Here is a 22,644-nt window from a genome sequence, read left to right as displayed (position 1 = left end):
GAAACAAACAAGTAGGCTAAATGGGTAAAATAACAAGGCCAGTAAAACCAACAGGATACAGTAAATCTCCTTTAGTAAAACTGCCTTTGCCTGTTTCAATGCCACAGAGTCATTTTTATCACAGTGCACAGATCCTCCTTGCAAGACTCCTACCTCCAACCCAGCAGCTAGGGCAACCCACCAGCTTTGGATACATACAGACAAGTGATTATATTCAGCCACCTTTGCTCAGTCACCTTCATTGCAAATTTCCCTTCCAAAGGAGGAATACTTATCTGCTCCCCTACCTCGTTGTTCTTTTTGCTCCAACTGACCTCATTATTCCTTTGGCTGCTAAATTAAAGAGTTTTCCACCAGTAATTCTCCACCCATGCAGGTTGGTGGTAATTAAGTCATCTGTGAACCTTCTTGGAAATAAGCCACAAACAGTGACAGATTACAGAAGCTCAGTCAAGGCAGTCTTTCTAGATCTCACATCATACCGTATCTTTTTTAAGCACTTTCAAATGTTTTAGAACATTTTCTAAGAATAAGTATCAGAAATACCCAGCATTAAAGCATCACACGCTTACCACTGGCTCCCTTCATTGCAATGCCTGCAGTATCACCCCATCTTAGGGTCCAACAGTGGGCACAGACATGTCAAACAGTCACCAGCTTGGAGATGCAGGCTCAGCCAACTGCTCACCATATGTCCTGCTCCACAAGAGTAACTGTTCCGTGTTACACCATTCCCCAGGCGGCAATTGTGCTCTGCTCTCTACAAATCTACTTGACAGAAAGCTTCTCAACTACAGATGACTTCAGTAATCAGTTATTTCAGTATACGTAACTCTGTCTGTAGTGGAAAAGTCAAGCCAAGCTATGCGACAGCTTCTGTTAATTTCTGCTAATGCAAATCCCAACAGTTGCAATAAATGAATCTATCCACAAACAGTAATTAAACACTTTAAATGATTTCTGCAAAAAACAGATCTACAAATGAACTAGAAAAGCAGATCTGCTAGAAAATCCATACTACAATCCGCTAAAAAAAAAAAAAAAAATACAACCCCTACCACCAAAAAGGGAAAAAAGACTGTCCCCCAGAATACACACATTTCAGCAGAAGGGAGAAACAAGCTAGCATCAATATATCRGTGGAATAGTAGAACTAAGGTTTTAAAAGATTCACCATGTCCATTAGAGAAACATCTCACAGAAAGCAAGCTTTTCTACTTAACCAAAGAGGACCAGTTCGTCTCTGCCTTAAGGGAATCCTACCATAAAGCGTAAGACAGATGATAGCATATTCTGGGCTTGGTAAGAGAGGACTCTGGGAACCTACCTAAGGGAGAGGAGGGGTAACAACTTCCATCTCCAGCCATCTTTACCCGTGAAGCTCCTCACTGGCTTCGGTGGAGGCCGACGGCTCCAGCACGAGACTCCTGCCGCGCAGTGGCCATGCTGCTCACGCAGGTAGCTGCTGGGGCGTCCAGCACAAGAGCCAGAGCTTGCACCCAAGCTGCACGAGCACCACCTCAGCACAAGTATCCACCTCTTCTGCTTGTTCACCTTCTCCACTYGCCCGTCCACCGTCTCGCAGCGTGGGAGGCCCAGTCGGAGCAGAGGGCTACACCAGAAAGTCTCCGCAGAACGCACGGCGGCACGAACTGCGTGGGCCGCGCTCCCGGGACCGAGCCCGAAGAGGAAGGCGGAGGTCACCGGCTACAGGTGCCTGCGCAAGCGTGACCACGCAGCGCAGCCCCGGCGCGTCAGGCGACCGCCTCACAGCGCGCCGGGTTGGGGAAAGCGCRTACGAGGTTCGAGGCAGTCCTGTAAAGGTGCGTGATGTGGCTGTACTTAGGCTACAGAGAAAATGCCTATTTATTTATGCCCTTTCTACCCAAGGAGTAARTAGTTTCAGTACGCTACCACTCATGGCCTTCACCAGCGAGCCGTTATCCCCCCTAACTGACAGAACTTACATTACAACAGAAAACACTCCTAGAAAAGGTGCAGGTCTGTAAAAATCAGCCACTGAACTAAGCATTCAAAAAAGCAAAAAGCAGTGGATGAGACTGCTTGGTTTGTTTGCTCCCTATGTGTAATGCATATGATAATTCAGATTCAGCACACCGAAAATAATGTTTCCAAGCAAAACTTTGCACTTTTGAAAATTCCTTTCCAAATACCTTTGCAGAAACTGTGAATAATAAAGTTTAAGTCTTAGAAAACAGCAACCAAGCAAGTCACAACTACAAACTGAATTTGCAAAGCCGTATCTAATCCAATCCTGATGTCAAAGGCTCCAGCTTTCCGAAGTACTCTATTTGGCCTGAAACCTTCTGTTATTACTTTTATTCTTTTAATTTCCCCTAAGTAATTTTATTTTGTTAAGTTTGAAGAAACCTAAAACTGCTGATTTATAAAAAAAAAAATGCAGAGCAATGAAAAATCCACTTTAATGATTCAAAAACCAGTTTTACCAATTTTGTCCTGGTTCTTTCCTCATAAGTGCATAGAAATCGTATGACAAGATTATTGCATTATTGATGTCCGACTTTGCTGTCAGAAGACTCATTTCTTCTTCTTTACATGATTACGCTAGAAACAGTATGAAAGATCCTCTTAAATATTTATCTGTTGATCAGCTTCACTTATTTACTTCACCAATCACATACTCTCACTTCTTCACTTTTAAAGTAAAAAGGCATCAGGCTTTTCAGACAACAGGTCCAAGTCTCCTGAAGAAGGCAGACTAATTTGTGAGTTTTGCTGAAAGCCATGGGTACAYGGAGCCCCTTCAGAGGTTTATTTTACACTCAACAATTGCAGGTTCTGATATCAACCCCCCAAACTGGGTCATCTAGAAGCATTTACGCTGCATTCAGCAAGYGCTCTTGGAGAATTACATCCAAGCCGTGCTGTTTCACGAGTAACTGGAACAGCCAGGTACTTAAACACATAACGTTTCWGCAGATTGTCACTGAAAAGATGCTAATGCTCATTCTTGCCCTCAGTAGCCATGTTGTTTCTTTCCCTTTACTTCATCTTTATACGTTCACAAGAATCTAAGTGCAGAAGAGTGGATTTAATCCAATAGCCAGCAATGCACAATTAACTTACTTTTCTCAGTGTCAGTTCACTATTCAGTGATATCATGTTGTRACGGGCAGAAGGGAAAAAAGGAAAGGAAGCAGCAGCTGGGGTGGGGGGCRTGAACTTCAGTCCTCCTTCCATCTTTTCTCTCTCTCTTAATTTAATGAGAAGCTCCTTCTATCAGGAATAAATAGATCTCCAAAGTCCTAAAACACAGCTTTTCACAACGATTTTTTTTAGAATGCAAATCACTAACATTTCTGTCACTTCCCAAGGATGGCATAAAATTAACATTACAAATRCAGTTAGTAAGCTGTTCCACCACCRTTATGCTACAGAAAAGCATCTCTCKTCATTCTCTTAACTGCATACATTTGCCATCATTAGACATTCTTCCAAGCCGGGCATTTCCTCCAACAACATCCAGATTTCTCCAGCTTACTCTTCTCTCCCAAACACTTGTTTTGTTTTCAATGAATATTTTGGCTGAAATTTTAGATACTTTAGATTTTTATAGAGACTCAATTAAAAAGACACTACATATATGGCTGAAAGATTCAGGAAAGGTCATATCTGCCTCTTACAAAACTCCGCTTAATACAATACGATGGCAGCTACTGCCATCAAAAGAAATCTGTGAGTGATCACGCACCTTTCCTTGACATTTGCGAGTCAGCTGGTGGCTGACGATCGAAGTGTCAATTTATGATCTATAGGCTCTTATTTATCGGAGGGCAGAACTCTCCTTAGGCAGACGTTGAGACAGCATAGCATACTTGTAATTTGCTGTCGTCTCTTGAGCTAGGCTAGCACACTCTGGAAGCAGCAACAGCAAATCCGCATAAGCTTGAAGGTATCATATGCCACTTTCATTTAAACAAAGTTTATGGAAAGAACAAAAAGCCATTTTAAAAGCTTGCCTTTTCCTCTAACAAAATGGATGTCATTTTATTACAGAAACTACAGTTTCTTTGTGGTTCACAGAAGAAAACTAAGTACAAATGTCTGCACACTCACCCACCACATCTGGTGTTCYATTAAGAAAAATGAGTTATTGATAAAAACAGGATGGAGAGCAGGATTTGCACCACTGGAAGACTTAACTATGCTTCTGAGTAAACAACTGACTTGCCTTCTCATTTTAATAAAAGCTTTGAGTTGTGAATCTTTTAAAAATGATATGAAACAAGTTGTATAACTGTTAAGATATTTCTAGAAAAAAATAAACAAAAATATTAAATCTGTCCTCTGGAGGCTGAGTATATAATTTGAGTGAAATTCTCAGTAGTAGTGATTTTGCAATTCAGTAATAAGGACCATCTAAATCTATAGAAATAACCTTTTCTTCTGAAAGAAAAATAATGTTACTTGTAAAAGTTATTGATTCAATGCAGCCTACCTAAACTGCAAAATTAAAGTAAAATGTCTGTTAAAGAAAGATAAAAGAATACAAGTAGCCTCTCTCAACTTTAAACAACTCATACGGCAAGTTCAGTTTAATTTTTCAGCATTTACATTTCTTAGGTCAGTACTGCAAACATATGCAGCTGCATTTGTACATGCCTTTTCAGAGCTTAGCATTAATGAGCAACTTACACTTAAGTAATAGCTACACTGTAATATTAAGCCTCCTCTAAAACCCTGTAAATGGCTAACTGTTGATTCCTTTGTTTTTCCACCTCTGCCTACACTCGGCACGCACACAATCAAGGTCCAGTTTAAGACTGTTTCACTTTTTTCAGGSTTTTGTGTCTTTGTGTCTAATTTTTGCCTCCTAAAGGATTTCTTTAATATGCTTTAGAATATTGACCCAGAATACCTCTCTGCACTTCGAGAAGCACGTGGCTACGTAAAACACGGAGCCTGTATTAGCTCAGCCAGTACAGCTTTTGGAGAACAGCAACACTACTGTACAAGACAGCAGTCTCATCACACACGCACCTATTGCCCCATTTCTCCTCCTGGTGCATCAGCCTGACCACGAAAACCAGACTGCCTGGCTAGTTGGTGGATCCACTCTCCGTTTCTTCCCCATCCCTCAGAAACTGCAGCGATATCTACCTCTCCCTGGGGACCAGGAGAAAGAAGGCAACCTGAGCTGAGTATAGGTGCTGGGTTAGAGAAAGGCAGGTGATGTTAATAGACAGCACTAAGAATGAGAGATGAGAAGGGGACAAGGAAGAACTGAAAAACACGGTAAAGGCCAAGCAACAAAAATCCCTAGAAACAAATTCATCATTGATGAATCTCAGTATTCCTCAGCTGCTTTGCAAACAGCTGAGACTCCCACTGGCAAAACTGGATCATTAATTAGTTTCACTCAATATTCTAATCAAAAAGTTAACATTATAAAATACTATGAGAACACACATTACTTGGATTACAAACTGGCTAGGAGACCTTAAAATGCAGCTGTAAATCAGAAACACCATTAAGTGCAGTGTTTATCAAAAGTCAAAGGTGACTCAGTTACAGCATAAAAGCAGCCCTCTCTCACGAAGAGGAATGAGGAACTATAAGCGGACAGCACAGCAGCAAAAACTGTAAGCAGAAGCTGTGACTGTAGACTGAAGCTAGTCAGATTGAAAATGGGAAAAAAAATGGTTTGCCTTTCTAACACTGTCAGTGGTAGATTAACTAGTAGAACAGGGTTAGACCTCTAGCTCAAGTGAAGGCATTTCAGGAAATTGTGCATTAGCAGAATCAATTACCATCTCAGATTAGACAAAAGATAATGGCTTGCAACATCCAGAAAAAACAAACAAAAAAAAAACAGAAAAAATACCTAACAATCCCTTCAAAACTTAAAGCATGTGGATAAAGGATAGGAATCTACTACTACTATTAGTTAAACTTTTTTCATCATGTAGATCGCTGCAATGATTCAATTCTGATGACAATCTGCCTAAGATAGAGTGTATTTACACGTCCTCTAAACTTGCTTTCTCTGTAAATCTCAAGAACTACAGACCATTATTCCTTATATTCCATGCAAAAACTATAGTAAATACAGCAAAATTTCAAAGGCAAGCATWAAAAAAAAAAGTAAACTCCAAAATTAGAATAGTTCAGCTTCTTCTGGATGCATTTTGTGACACAACCTAAGCACAGTTCTGGCTACCACTTCTTTCAMAAAATCATGCCACAGTCAATAAATAAAACAGACAATATTCATGCCTGGATTTTCAGTGCTTAAATTTAACGCCTGAAATTTCAATGCTGATATTCTTTTAACACGATTGTTCTACGACGCTTACAAAATAGCACTACACCCTCTTGGGAAGAAGAAATCTAAAGCAAGTTAAGATACACAATTCTCTAAGCTAACTAGAAGCTTGAAATCAATAATAAATTCATTATTTGACAAAGATGATTAAATGATGTTGTGCAAATTACCAGCAGCATTCCTCTTCCAAATTCAATGAGGTGATAATAGCATGATGTTACAACATTGATGGATGCCAAATACTTTGCATTAAAAACACTGGCACTCACATTTTGGCCTTCAACTCTTGTTCACTTTTACTGACAGCAAAACAGGACACTTCTGTTAGTCTCCTTTCCTACTAGCCTTTTTTTTTTTTAAGAAGGGTAATACAAGGATAGGTAGAAGTGACGCCACTAAAGAATAAACACATCAAACAATCTTAAATAAATAAATAAATAAATGACAGGCAGCTTTCTAAAAGCAGAATATTTTATATGTAAGAATTCTTTGTAGAACAATTTGAAAAGCCTTATCTGAGAAATAAAAGCAGCATGCATTCTCTGCTATTAGACTCCACTTTCTTATCTAGGATTATGGTCTGTCTGGTCTATCTGAAACAATTTTGTCTCATCACATTGTGCCACTCTTCTCTGCATCAAGTTTGCCAGAAGAGTTACAAGAGGAGTTTTTATATRAAAATTCACAGACTCCAGATGAGAACCCATGGCATCACTTAAGTCACACACAAAACAAAACACAGCTGCTTGTTGCACTGAAACTCAACATATTTCACCAAAAGGATCACAGATGTTGATCCAAATAGATGAGGTGGCTCTTAATGTGCAYATCTGCAAACTGCTGTCAAAAGCAGGGTCACAGGCCTGTCCAGGTAGAAAAACACGGCAAACCTACAGTAATTACTCCTTCACTACACTACTGAGCAACTCACAACACATCAATTCCCAAGATGGGACTTGTTTGTGTGACTGACAAGATTTTCTCCCATAATTTCATCCAACTTTTGAACTTTCTCTAAACTTCTGGCAATGAAGATATCCTGCAGCWATGTTTCACAGCCCAAACTACATATAGGATGAAGAAGTATTYGATATTAAACCTGCTGGTGACCTTCAGTCCCTGTGGCATGGGGAAGGGCAAACAAGTGTCCCCTCTCTTTACTCTTCTCCACCATGTGAAGGACTTTGTAAAGCTTAACACATAATTCACCTACCTCCAGGTTTTTCCTCAGCTGAAGATGTGGAAAAAAAGTCAGTCTGCCTTGCTACATTTCTCTTAATTTTCAGGTTTTATTAAATTCCTTCTGAGATGGAGGACTGAAAGCTGACTATTGCAGGGCACAGGGCACACAYCAGATTTACACAATAATGTAATTATGCCTTTTTTGTTATTTTCTATTCATCTCATCAGTAATTGCCAATTKTTTTCTTTTTCGATCACTGCTGGCCACACAGATTATCAGTGTACTACTGTGCAAAGACATAGGAGACTCACCATTTTCATCATATAAAACTGGATCTGGCAAAGTAGTGAAGAATCCACTTCAGAAAATATTTTGAAAGAGCTAACTAGATAAACACTCTTGCTCTCAATAGATACAACCTCGGCCAGATAATTGGGTCAAAACTACACTAAAAGAAGTAACTTAAATTCTGCTGGACAGAAGTTCTTGACAGACTGAGTTGAGAGCAATGCAAAAACATTTTAAAGGTAGCTGGGTGTTACTAAATCAAGCATAAAAGTAGAATGCTGTGAGGTAAATACTTTGAGTCAACGCAAAGAGCAGCCTACTCTACTAGAGGACGGAGCAGYGCTGAACGCCGCCTTGGCGAGGGCAGGCTCCTTGATCAACGGAGACAGAGCTCTGCCCAGACTAGCAATACCAGACGCAGAACACCGGGCGATGTTGTGCCCACATTTTTTTAAATGAATTTTAAGAAAAGTTCACGTTTACACCTTACAGTATACTTTCAAATTTCTGCAAGATGAAGACCGAGAGGGTTTCTTATTTTCTTCGCAGTGCAACTGTTTTCTTACGCTTCCAAAAAATAACGAAATCTTGTTTACTAACGCGTTTCGTCTTTCTCACGTGAATGATTTTGGAATGAAAGTCCGAGGAGACCACGGCATCCTCTAACACAGAGCTCAGTGAAGCGGCCGCAACGCTAGCTCGCTGCTCTTCCCGCGGCGAGAACAACGCTACGGCCATGCCTCGGCGGGCAGGAGMGGAGCCCGTTCGGCATGGGTTATCCAGCTCCGTGCGTCCTGGCTGAGCCTGCAAACGCGGCAAGTAGGAGACRAGTTAATGTTCACCAGAACAGTTGATATGTAATGCAGATAGGTGCCCTGTGGAAGAACCAGACCCACAACTCTGCAGATTTGTCTCACAATCTGCAGTATGGTCTTTAAAAGAAAAAATAAAATTGGAGGGGTGGGGGGCGCGGCACCAGGGGAGGGAGAGCACTCCACACCCTTGAGATCAGAGGTCTCTCCCGAGCAGTAACCTGTTTCCCAAGGCCACAGCGATAGGAACCGAGCAAAGAGAATACTTCTCCAAATGTCAGCAACTTCTGACTCACGGATCGCTCCACTGAATTCTAAGGATTCTTCTTCCCTAGTCATCCTATCATAATAAACAGAATAGTCTAATAATAAAAAAGCTAGCAGATGCCAGGTTCAGATACCGCTCTGCTCTGATCCAAAATCCCTTCTCAGGAAGCCTTCTCAGTTTTTAATCTCTTCTCCCTTCACCGTTTTTTCTTTTGTTGTCCTCCCATCAGTGAGTTTTTTCAGAAACTGAATACTCCCTGTTTAATTTCTCCCTTCCAATGACAAACGAAGAAATAATTTATTCTCATTTCCTATTTATAAGCCACCCAGAAGCAAGGTCGAAACAGCTCCCCAGACACCTGCCCACGCTGAATAAACTGCAAACCTAACATAATATCGCATTAGAAACCACAGCACTCGCCTTCTGAAGTTTCCTCATTCTAGTCACCCCATCCCCCAAAAGACAGAAGATGTATTAAAATAGTTGTTTTGTCACTTATTGGAAAGCAACACTTATGTACACGAATATCATACAACATACTGTGAAACACAAACTCCCTAGTTTGGAATGGTGATCAGAAGAAGACAACACACCAAGGATAAAATGGACAGCTCTTTGGCATCCCTTTGCGTTCTCCTGTCCTCTTCCCGCTTTGGGAAGGCAACAGAAATGGCCATGTGCCCACAGTACCCAGACCAACCAAACTACTTAAACCAACCATTACCAAGGCATACAAAGGGCTGAATAAAACCCAATTATTGCCCCTGCTTTTAAGAGCCACAGCTGATGCCCAAGCTCAACTTTTTTCAAGTTATTACAGTGGCAACAGAGGAACTACTTCTATTGAAGAGGATAAAAATCAGTGTGTTGAAGGTCTGCTCTGTGCTTTCCATGGGTATGGGTGCCAGGCGGGAACACAACTTCTCTCATCATCCGACATTGTAAAGATAAAGTGCTATAATCCCCTCCCTGCTTTCTTTCAGAGACCAAAACTTGACCAACTCTGTGATTCTTCCCATCTCTTTTCCTCCTCAAACTTTTGGGAAATTAATGATCACGCTGTTTAATAACTCCATCTAAAACATCGTTGTCCATAAGATGGGTTCATTCCTGTCTCTCCTGTAACCATGGTGCAATGGGAGAGGGATGAGAGGGAGATCTTCCAAATCCAAACCTTTCCAAACTGTTCAAGAAAAAGCTGCTATCCTCAGCTACAGAGAAATAGGCACTTTTTAAGCCTACACACCTCAAAGATCTTGCAGGTTTGTCCAYGCTGGTGCTTCGGCTACTGATGCCTCACACACAGCCAGAACAAATGCTGTACCTGTGTAACAGATGAGGTAACAGTATGACCACACTGCTTTATGGTCTGGGACCCCTCATGCTCTCATCTTCCCTTAGTCAGATAYAAAGAGTTATTGTTTCTCCCATCTGTTTTCTACTTTCAGCAAGCAAAGGCTGAAGGACAGCAAATCCTTATGTTTAGGAGGATGATGTAAAAAGGCTAAGCTCGTTGCTAATCACTGGTTAAGAAGAAATAAAATAGGAATGCTTAGACTTGTTATATAGTCATTTCTCTTTGCAGTCTACTTAATAGCTACATCCTAGTTTACCAGCAGTCTGTTTAGACTGTCTTGTGCACTCCGGTTTTCATCTAATAAGTAGCCATCCACACCACATTCTGCCAATTCTCACAATTTGCTTATGTCGCCCACTCTTCTTACATACACAGCTGCTAAATCCTCAGTGTCGGCTCAACTGAAAATTACAAACTCCTTCTGGATAGCACAGCAGGTCACTAATAATTATTCTTTGACTCTAAGAGCAGTCTTATAAAGTAGGAATTGAAAATAATTTGATGTTTAGTCATTCAAGTTTATTCTCACATTTCTGTGGTAACCCTTCTTCAATTTACTTGAAGTATACAGTAATTTTTAACTACAGGTTTGGACAACAAGAAAGCCGGATGATTCATTCTGGATATTTAAAGCCTACAATCAGACAGCTTGAGTCTCCTTATATTTTGCTACAGTTCAAGTCAGAGACTTTTTTTCTACTTATCAGCAGGAACACTTATAAGGAGCACTAATTCATTTAAACATGCAAAATGTTTGAAGAGTTGGGGATTTCTTATATTCTCTAAGAGCTTTAGAGGTCATTGTTCTCCCTTCTACATTGATTTCGCTTTCTTTTAAACTGCCTACCCAGAATTAGAGGACATTAGAGCTAAACTGGGAAGATAGCACATGTGTATAAATACATTACATAAAAATAAAACTGGGCAGCTGCATAGGAAACACCCTGCAGCACGCATTACCCTTGTTTTCCTCATCACTGCATAGGCAACGTGCATCTAATAGCACAGTACTTCAGAAGCCAGGACTGCTCTCAGGGAAAAGCACAGGCCATACAGTGGGAGAAAAGATGCTCGCTCTGGGCAAGAAGTTAGCCCTTTACTTCTAGCCGCTCTCCAGTAAGACACCAGCTGAGCTGAATGCTAGAACAACACTGAAAGTAAGTTTTAATTTGTACTGTCTATAACTCAAAAGATGACACAGTTACAAAATAYTCAGTTTGTATAAACAGTCTTAGATCAAGCAAAGCTTGCTGGAGAGTTGTCTCAGGTCGGGTAAATCCATGAGAGCAATCCATGTTTCCTGCTCTTTGTTGTTYTCTATTTTTTTAAGCATAGTTTTGAAATATATTACAGTAGCAGCAATTTCCACACACTTGCACAAACACATTACAATTCAGACTTCAGCTAAAACTCGTGTTTCTAAACTGCTTTAATATGCTCTATAGAATCATCTGAAAGAAATTGTTGTACACATTGAAAYAACAGCTATCAAGTCAGAGACACAGGGAAACTGAATTTCAGGACTTCATCCATGTCATCCAGTAGTCCAGTCTACAGTTACATACTTAAATATTTTTTTAAAAAAAGTATTTCAACTCCCACAGCCTGTCAGTACAATTCATATGTTGTTATAACAACGCTGTCGTATGTCAACATACAGGCTTTTTAGATAGCAATAATGAACAGCTTGCATCAATTCAAGAGATTTAACGATGAACTGCCCATCTCCAGCTTCTGAGTTCCACCTAAGAGTTTATCTCAAATATATATTRTTAATCTCTAAATCTGTAGGGCATCTCACTTTATCCCAAAGGATTCCCAAAGAGCTGTGCCTGACCTCTACAGTCAAGTTAGTGGATTCCCCTTTACTCCTCCCTTATAGAACAGCAGAAATTTCTCTTGTCCTCCTCCTTTTCTATAGCCAGAGCAGAAGAGCTGGTGATAATCCCCTTTGAATGCAGCGTTTATCACCTATCTGGTTGTTGACAGGTGCTACAATGCAAGAAGATTAGCACAGTGAGGTCCTTTTATAAAGGAGCAAAATTCACCACCAGACAAGTACAACTGGAATGGCTCTGTCTAAGCTTATCAAAACACTTATCACTCACGCACATTCATCTTTTGTATATACATAGCCATATACGGTAAGGTGGGAGGGGAAGGTGCAATCCATCCATCCATCTTCTCACAAAGACAATTAATAAAAATAAGCTTAAGCAAATAAGACTGCCATGCAGTATGCTCTGGAGTATGACATCTGCTGAATTCTCAACCATAGCATCAGGTGGACCTTTTCAAAGTTCTGCTACTTTCTTGCTAGCAAGCACCTRACTGTTGAGACATTTAAGAGTGTTTGAGGGAATTAAGGACCCAGAAAACCCAGATCTGAGTCAGCAAGTCACAGAGTAGGCAGTGAGTCAAGATAGAATAGACAGAGTGTCAACCAGTCAGCAGGTACCTGGATCTGGAAGGGTAYGATCAGCAAGAATCGGCCAGGCAACTACAGACAGGAATACTGAAGCACTTCCAAACCCTGGAGTTACYTACCAGCCTAACACAGACTGACTCAGCGCCCCAGGGAGTCTGGAGGTTCTAAGGTAGCAAGTGGGAGGCAAAAAGCAATGGAGAGAAATAGGATCAATCTTCTTTCCTTTCTAYATCAATTTTTCTGAACACATAACATAAGAACTGAAAGTGTCAGTTATAGCTGCTTGTTATTCCATTTCGGAGTTTTTATTTATCCGATTCTCTGTTATCGGTCGCAACACTAAGAGAATGTACCTACATTTCTTACCACACAAGATMTATACTCAAATCTCATCTCCCAGCAACCGTAACCCACGTGACGTACTCTGTTGGGTGAGCAAGTTTTACCTCTGACAGAGTCAGAGCACAGGATGAAAGACAAGGAGAGACTGTGTTTTATTTCAGTAATACTTGGCAGAGAAAGATAGGAAACCATCCTCTGAAGTTCACTACAGTTCTGAGCTTACTGATTTCTAAACCAATACCAAAATACTTGTTGAAACAGAGACTTAATTTAAAATGAAAAAACAGGAGGTCATGATTAAACTAYGCCAGTCTGCATTGCCCTTCCCTATCACTTAGGATGGGCTCCTCCTTCACTTTCATGCCAGAAGACTGAAGTTTTACTCTTTAATGGTTTATACTTATTCCTCCAATTATCCCCACCAACCAAATAAAACAGAAGCATGTGTACTGTGAAATGAATTACTAGAACATCTTTACCATCTCATATCTTCTGAATTAGCTCTTCACATAYATCTCCTTTGTAGCTGGGGCCTTCCACAAATATCAAGTTACAGCTTTATAGATGTCTAACTGCATGGACTTTCAGCTTCTCCCAAGTACCAAACTGGCTTCACAGCTCTCCTTAAAACGTAACATCAGCATGAAAAAAAACCTWCACAGCAGAAGTTGTACTCCATTATTTTGAAACTTTTGCTTTCAGTTATGCTAACTACCACAGTGAAAACGTGCAATTAGTAACACATCCTACAGATACTGTTTAGCAACGTGTGGCAGGGRAAAGAAAATTCAATTAAAGAGAGTAGCCCACAGCAAGGAAGACTACAGGAAAAAAACTGTTCCTCCACCTCAACAACCTATAAAGCTGTTGGACAGGCTTTAGCTAAAAGAAACATGARGAAAAACAACTGGGACTGCTCTTCCAGTAAACATATTATTCCATAGCAAATGTTGGGTTTACTTGCTGCACTTTGGAAGCACACTGATTGTTTCAAAATAGAAACTGTTACCATGAGAAGCTATTCCAGAATACTTTCTGGTCAACACAAACAAGTCTTAACTCAGTCTGAGCTTTAAAACTCAAACAGAAACCTAGGAACCCTAGCTCCCTTTGGGAGCAGAGAGGTAGCTTATTCCTCAAATAAAAATAGCTAGTCTTTAAGTTTCCAGCAACTCAGTAAAAATCCTCAACAACTGTGTTCGGGAATCATACAAAAGACATTGTGAAAAGCTTTCAAAATGTTATTCACCTTCTGTGCTCAAGACTGTAAAACATGCAGACTATTCAGGGACACCAGCATCACGCCAAATACTGCCCAAGACACGCCAAATACTGCAAGCAGAACTTAAGAGGAAAAAAAGTCCTTTTCACAAACCAGGTAACACTTGTATAACAACTATGACTGACTCTGATCACTGATCCTGGTACATAGACACCATTGGAAACACTTTCACAGGGGTTGTTTTAAGAACAAAATGCTACATAGCATTTCTTAGTCACAGTATTTTACGTTGTAAAGCTCCTCAAACTGGCCTTCTYCCTGTATTAAGAGTCCTCTTATAAACTGCTAAGTGAGCAAACAAGTACTAAAAACTAAAAGCAAACAGATCGCAGCATGAACAAGCAATGCTCACTTCAGAAAAGAGAAGCAAGATACTCTCTTATTCCCGTTGAATTATCAATTCCTTTACACTTACAGAACCCTTTCTGAAAAACTTTAATTATAATATGATACAGAAGTCTTATTTTTCCTGTTATCCAAGCAGCAGCTACCACCACCAAATCTACRTCCAACCATGGGTGCCCGACTCACGGCTGCTGAGACGCAACGCTGTTCCCAGTTTGCTCGTGTGAGCTGGGCACAGAAGCTGCTTCTGCCTAGCAGTAACACTGTGCTGGCACAAAGTAATCTGAAACGCTGATCAACCCAAACCCGCAGCAGGAAGCAGCAGCAAGCCAGCAGGGCTTGCAGAKGTTGACATCATTGCTTTTCTCTGGRAAATGCCAAACCCTTGACCGGAAGGGTGGTGAGACTCTGAAGCCACTCATCCTGCATTTCTTTCAGCTCTGTGAGTCTTACATCTCTTCCACCATAAACAGGTTYGCTATGTCATTCAGAGGGTTCAGGAAGGTTGGGATGTGCTCACCTGTAAGGTACTTTAAATTTACTTTCACATGTATTATCCACATCTTTGTACAGTCAAATATCTCACTGCTTTACCTTTCTACATCTTCCTGCTGCCACAGTGAGGCTCTCAAGATGCATCCATTAAACATCTGTGCCAGGAGATAATGTTATTCACCTTTCAGCACATCAAGGTTTCAAGACACCACCACCAGAGGTGCCCCCTTAATTCATACATAGATGGAGGTTCTTATGTGAGCACCCTCTAGGCTGATTCAGTCTGACAKAACACTCAAATTAACAGATCTGCCAGCAAAACATCTAAGGCAGGGAAAAAACTACTGACAGAAGTGAGAAAAATAAATATCTGTTTTTTTTAAAAAAATAAGAAACCTGATCAACTGATTGTGCAAACAGGAGGTTGTCGTACTCCATCTATCATTTGCAGACACATTTTGGAGGGAGCTTATGCTCAATTCCRACCAACATGATTCTGTATGAATCAAGCAAGTTCTATATTTTAAGTTAAAAACTTTGCAGAGAAGGCAACACCGAAACTAAGCTTAATACACAATGCAAGTATTCACATGAACAAATTGAACTAGTTTAATTCTGCAGCAAGAAGGAAACTAACAGCCTAGTACCTGGCAGAGATTTAAGAGACCTTGATTTAATTCTCAGTTCAGTTGAAAACTCGATGCAACTTATTTAATCTGCCAGATTCTTTATTTCTCTATATGTAAAGTGGAGCTAGCATTGTTCTATCTCACGGGAATTTCCTATGGATAAAAATCTATCAGCAACTGCAAGTCTCCTGGATAAGACAGCAACATAAGCTGTTACAAGGTGTCTGTACACACAGCTAGATTTGTACTCCATGGGGACAGATGAGCACGTAAGTAATGTCTTCACATGAAGCCATTAAGGGCACAGCTTTAAAGATGATCAGAAGGACACATTTCAGGACTGTAATACTCCACTTCAAGATCCTTTTGGCTATACTAAACTCAGTCAGTTGGAAAAACAAGGAGGAAAATTCCCTAAGAAATARCAACTTTAACTCAAAGTTTAGGAGATCTCACTAACCCATCTTCAGGGAAAGGACAGGAGAGAAACAGCTAGAGACTCTCCTCAGTTTTCTGAAAAGAAGTTAAGAGCATAAAGCTGTAGCAGGGCTTCACTAAARTAACTACAAAATACAGAATTTTCTCCACTGCAACTTGATGTYATCCAAGTGTCCATCCAAGTATGGAGTCCCTTGGTTTTTGTTAAGAGAGTTTGCTCACAGAGCAACATGTACAAAAATCACAGCTGGTAGCAATCAGCAGAATCTTCTTAAGTCTCTCATGGCTATAAGTTTTGGACAAGGAAAACCAAAAGCTTCTCAACTGCAATTATGAACTGCAGAAATAATGCCTGCAGATTGGTAACTCTGGCTTCCCTCCTTGTCACTGCTCYCTTTCCGTGAAAGGGAACGCATTCAGGCTGTTTGCTTGTTTTAGGAGAATTACTGCAAAAATAAGACAAYGGGAACTAACACTGGTGGTTCAATACTTAAATCCGTCTGCCTTTACAAACCATCAGCATGAGTAGTGCAACTACAGAACAATCTCAGCTGAGAAACACCTTCCAAGTTAAGGACAGCACTGTGACAAATACATCTGACGTGCTATATCCAGAATCACCCAGTCTCCACTCCAGCCGCTTGCAACTGTTTATCCCTCAGACTGTTTGAGCGATTGTTTAATCGGCTGGTCCGGCAGATGGGACAAAGCGCCAAGAGCAAGAATGCCCACGCTCTGGTCCCCCAGCGCCAGTAATAAGGACCTTCCTGCTCACACAGTAGTTCTTTAATAAAGCCACGAGCGGGCAGTTCTCTCTAACAAGTGCCATCTCAAAGAGGATATGTTAACCAGGAACAAGACACTCTTGTTCCAGAAAAAGACTTTCTGCATGTTTAATTAATCCGGAACAACTACTGTGCTTACACCCTACCTCAAACTGCATTAATTTCAAGCATAAACATGACCCAGCTTTCCAATTAGCACAAATGGCAAGCATTTCTGGACATCAGTTTCTTGAAAATACTTGCCCGACTTGCCACAGGGATGTTATGCGTCTAAACTAGTCTGTAAAATGCACTGAGATCTTTYGATAAAAGCTGCTTCAGAAGTTATATTAAAAATATTAACCAGAAACTTTAATAACCATCCAAACCAACTCAAATCTTCCTAAAGAATCTTCTCTACTATTATGAATTTTAACTTTGTACATTTCTTGCTTTTTCTTTTATTTAGTAATTTTCAAAGTTAAAGAAATTAGAGACTACCATAAGGTCCTTAATTCTTGCATATACAGTACCACACACAGCATATACTGCAGCACACTCAAATGCATTATTAACATCAAAATCTGACACCTACAAGTAATAAATGACCAAGATCGTAAGTTCTGAAACAGCACAGTGTAACAAGGTGAATTACAGCAATAACGACCACAAGTTTTTACTGTACATAATTCAAATTACTTTGATCTATATACACACTTATCTTAGTGCATTTAAAAAAGAAAAAGAGAAAATCATGTCATGTTTGTACAAGACCTCTCCTACTTTCTTACTAAACAAGAAAATTTCTGTTGATAGCAGTTGTCAAATGTATTAACATTTACTATGTACTTACTTTTCTTACCATTACTGTCTCATTCCTATTGTAAATCACCAGCAGAATCCTTGTATTTTATCTTCAATCATACATAATGCTCACTTGATAAAATATTATTTGCTTAAACACTGAAGTAATGCAAGTTCGTTCGCTTTCATAAGAAAGTGAATTAAGTGAAATCTTTGCAGAGGAAGGGGACTTTTAATAAACATCTGATTTGCTGCTGGATGGTGTTTCAGATATTTAAAATATACCATGTTTTGCTGACATCTCCCAGTACAGTTGCTAGTATAAGGCCCAGCAAGAGTGACTATGGCAACAGCAATAGGATAAAATATGCATATACACATACAGAGATACATACAAATGTGTATACACACATACATAGGTATATCTATTATTCATATAAATGATCCTGAAACTGCTTAAAGAAGAGCCTCAAGACTTTGTTTGCTTGCTCTTATTTTTACAGAAACAGGTAAGCGTTTCTTATGAAAGAGGTTGAGGTGGCAGCAGCAAGTTTTATACGACGAAAATCGGAGACAGAAGCCTAGAAACCTATCAACATTTACAGTATGTCCACAAACACACGCTCACGTCGGAACACTTCAGCTGATACCCAAAAGGAGRCTCAAACGCCCGTCTGCGCAGATTCAGCGTACCACCAAAATAAGAGGGCCATCATTTTCTCCCCCCGYTTAATGGGGGCTTATTTCTTGTTTCACTTAGAGCACTACAGCCTCACCAGAGCACACGCAGTTTTAGAAGACACCCTGTCCCTCCTCTCCTTCAGCGACCGTCCCATTCCTCCCCTTCTCTGAGTACGAAATAYGCAGAAGTTCCTTTAGTCTGCTAATTAAGCAGCTGCAAACTGAGCTCAAATTGTTACTGCTGGTATTAATTTCTGTCTCCTGACAAACCTGGAGAGGTGCTGCGGGAAATCTGAGGTAACAAAAGCTTCTCTCTGCAGCAGCAAAGAGCTCTCCGCCAGGGGGGAAAAAAAAGCATCAGAGCGAAAGGCTAATATAGGAAGCCTATGTACACTACAGAATCTCTGCGTCGAGTCCAGCAAGCAAAAAGTCTAGCAGATTCAAAGCGGCATTAAGGAGTGTTAATCCTTTTACCTCTGAGCTATTCATGAGCAATATGCAAAGCTGTTCTTATGGCGTCGCGTTTGCAATGCTCCAGTTATGCTTGCATCAGCATTTCCATTGTGCACCCTGCTTTCAGAGGTTTTTTACTTTGCCAAGTTTTAGTCTGGAACAATTTTACTACAGGCCTATGAGATTTTGGTCCAGGATTAGGATTTAAGTCTGGTGAAGAAACATTTGGACAAAATCTGCTTGGCTGTTTTATTTATTACAGTACAAAGTTAATCCTTCTGAGTTACTGGACTGGAAAATGCTCAAAAATATACATTTTTTTCCAGCTTTGAAAAAGCAAGCAGAAGATTTACTCGTCCCAAGATTTCCTTGTCACCAAATCTCTACAGTCATAAAACAAATGAAGGATACAAACACGAAATCTAAGGTACAATTGGAACATGCCCTCCCTTCTCAGGCGTTTTCTTTCTTTTACAGATGCAACGTGGGGACCTGCAAGGGGTGGAGGGAAGTAGTAATGCGTTGTAGGCTGCAGGYGAAAGGTGGACGCTGCTGAACCCACAAGCTGTGCATTACCAAGYACAGAAGCAGCCCAGGACGTTTCAAACTTCAGGGATCGTGCCACGTTCCTAGGGATACRTAAACCGCAAGGGTAAGTACCGCTTAGCAGCTCACCAGGCACGAGACGTTCATTCACGGCAGCGGTGGGCACACGTTGTGTCCCAACTGGCCGCGCTACATAAAGTCATACAAAACCAACATAGGGAGCACTTTAAAAGAGACCAGCTCTCTGGACCGGACAGAGAACCTCCACGGTAGTTTTCTGAACGCAGGGATTTCCTGATGCGGTCGCAGGCACTCATGGAGCCACCCTGCTTTCAAGCTTAACGTTCACTTACGTGTGCTAGCTAACACGCAGCTAACACGCACGTGCTACCGCGCGTCTGGCRCACCGTAACTTGCAAGAGTCGGGTCTGGCGGCTGCTCAGCAGCAGCACAGCCAGCCCSGACACCGCAGCCATGGCCCCCGCCATCAGCTCCGCCATCCCCGCTGCAGCGCGGGGCCAACCGGGCTTCGGTCTCGGCGCGATGCAACAGCGCTGCTCCATGCAGCGGCCGCAGGCCAGGGGAACGCTCTGGTTAATGCCACCGAGACAAACTTCCAGACAGCCTCCTTGCGTGAGCTTTCCCGGTAACATCCACCACACAGCCCCCACGGGGATCAGTGCTTGGAGCGTCTCTCCAAATTACCTGCAGGGCATGGTCCTGCACACATTACACCTACCTACATTCACGCAGACAAGTGAAGTGTTTACAGGTAACACAAAAGTTTTCTGCCACACTTAAGTCACCCTTACTCACCAGGCTTCCTATCAGTATATAAGCTGCCTATGCAAACTGGCTTAATTGTTTYAAGAGGTAAATCCTTACCATGTGACTGCTGAAACGCAAAGATTATCCATGAAGCAACTGAGAGAGAACACACTTTCGGTAAATGATAAACCACAAACAATCAGAACTTTGTTAAGGTGTTACACTGGATTCGTTCGTCATCTTYTGAATAGGCCTTCCATACCAACACAAAAAGAACTAATCAGTAATTTATACTATTTACTTCAACAGCATATATATATAATTGGCTAAGAATTAAAAAAGCAACTGACCAGTAGAGTAGGTTTTTTATCTCTGATTTACATCAGTTAATTTGTGCCTGCTTTTGTGCTTTCTGGTCATTTCCCTAAAGAACTGCTGTTGCTCATTGATTGCTTGATACCAGTTAGTATTAATTTGCTTGTAAATCTAGACTTTACACTTCAAAAAGAGAAGTTATACAGTCTAAGCATCCATATATATTGCATTAATCGTTTGCATATATACATGCATATGTGTATACGGACTTTTCATTTTAAATCTGTTTCACATCTGACAGTAAGCATAAYGTCCCATTTTTGGTTGCTTGCTAACGTGCTTATATAGAGTGCTTAATATGTAAGTAGAAAATTAACTTTGTCTTTTACAAGAGGAAAAAAAGCTTCCCAGTTGTTCAACACCATACGAAGCAGAAGTCCACGAATGGAATTCACTAAATAAACTATGAGAATACTATTCTCTCTGCGGCTGTAGAACAAGCTAAAGCTCATTTAACATTTCAGCTAATTCTAAATTCAGGTGGTAGGCCAACACTTTCCCAAGTTCAGCAATTTGATTATTTTTAAATACTGGAAGCAAAAATAGAGTGCCTGAATAATAATTTAAAACCAAATTTTCAGGCCTTAATGCAGGTTGTAATTTTCCATGCAATTAATCTGTAGGCTGAAGCATATTTCATCTAACCAAAAAAACTTTTTTTCTTTTTTAAACTAAAAAGCATTAGGCTTCACTTACTTTGGAAAAAACCACAGTCCACACTCCAAGCGTCCCCAGGACGCAGCAGGTCTGTGGCACTGCAGCCTCTGCACCCCCACGCAGGAGAGGCGGTACAGAATTGTCCTGCTTGTTACAGCCCTTTTTTTCCTTTCTGCTTTTATACTTTCATAACTGCTTTTTTCTTTTTTAAAAAAATATTACCAAAAGAGGACAACTTTATGAATAGCTCAAAACTCATGGTCATTTTTAGCATGCGAGGTCAGCCAAAAAGCCCCCATGGACAGTACGTGGGGCATAGGAAACTGTTTATAAACTTCCAAACTAACTAAACGCTATGGACTTAAAGCTTTGCACAAGAAACCACATAACAAAAAAAATTTTGAATCTTTGTTAGCTTTGATGCAGAGCAGACATTTAAAGTACTGCTAGTCTTGAAATAGGCAGACACACAAAGAAAGGGAAGAAACTCCCCCTGGAAGAAAAAAAANAAAAAAAAAAAAAAAAAAAAAAAAAAAAAAAAAAACACTCCAAACAAGCATACAAGCATGACTGTAACTACAAACCCTATGATGTAGTTTGAAGAATGGCTAAAGACTAAAATAGCTAGCTATGCTACACACCGACAAATACGTTCAATACATTGCCACAGGGATTAGAGTTTTACCTAGCCATATTAAGTATCTTATTTAATATAAAGATGGGAATAAACCTCACAATTGCATTTTCAGAGAGTCTACAAAACAGAACAGTATCATCAGAGACTGAGATATTATATAATAAGACAGGAAATAAAATCAGATTCAATCTGGAAAAAAAAACACAAGGAGGAGAAAAATAATCCAAAATAGACATTCAGTGAGGGAAAGTAACCCAGAAAGCAGCAGCATCAAGAGAAATGATACAAAAAAGAATTGCAATGGCATATATTATGAATGAGAGACTACAGCATTTCTTTAACTATCAAAGGAAATCTGAGTACAAAAGAGAAAAGCTAACAGTTTTACCTAACTATGGAAACCTAAAAATTGAATACTCAAAAGAATTTTGGTATGTTTAAGGGAAATATTTAAGAAAAGAATTAGAGGCGACACTGGAAAGGTGGAAATATAATCCTAATACTCATCATAGGCCTGGAGCTGACAAAATATTTTCCAGATCAAACACCAGCATGCTCAGAACCAGACACCACATTCACTGCTTTTCAGTTAGACTAGTTTCTTGTTGGTAACAAAAAACTAAATGGATAGCAAAGATAAAGGTAGCATGTCACTCCTTAGACTAGTGAGACATTTAACAAGAAGGAAAACCATCCTGAATCTACTTCCTACCAAAAAGGACAAATTACTGGGGATACTTGAGAGACATGGAGCGACTGGAGAGAGTCCAGCGYAGGGCTAYGAA

At 40.4% G+C, this 22,644-nt stretch overlaps 1 protein-coding gene across 5 annotated transcripts in view; it reads right to left on the bottom strand.

Moving 5' to 3' along the window:
* PTPRF (protein tyrosine phosphatase receptor type F) overlaps nucleotides 1–22,644 on the bottom strand; it is a 381,001-nt gene that overhangs the window by 341,475 nt on the left and 16,882 nt on the right. For 3 of the 5 annotated variants that reach the window (XM_085298207.1, XM_085298211.1, XM_085298210.1), the window contains exon 1: nucleotides 21,262–21,328. The exons of 1 other annotated variant lie outside the window; for it this stretch is intronic. The gene's annotated coding sequence lies outside the window, so the exon portion shown is untranslated. Of the gene's footprint in view, nucleotides 1–21,261; nucleotides 21,329–22,644 lie in introns of those variants that run through there. One more of the 5 variants, XM_085298208.1, reaches the window with a different exon arrangement.

The sequence above is a fragment of the Rhea americana genome, unplaced genomic scaffold, assembly GCF_003343005.1.
Source record: "Rhea americana isolate MKP2758 unplaced genomic scaffold, rheAme1 scaffold_136, whole genome shotgun sequence".
Taxonomy (NCBI): domain Eukaryota; kingdom Metazoa; phylum Chordata; class Aves; order Rheiformes; family Rheidae; genus Rhea; species Rhea americana.
This window is presented reverse-complemented; position numbering and strand designations above follow the sequence as displayed.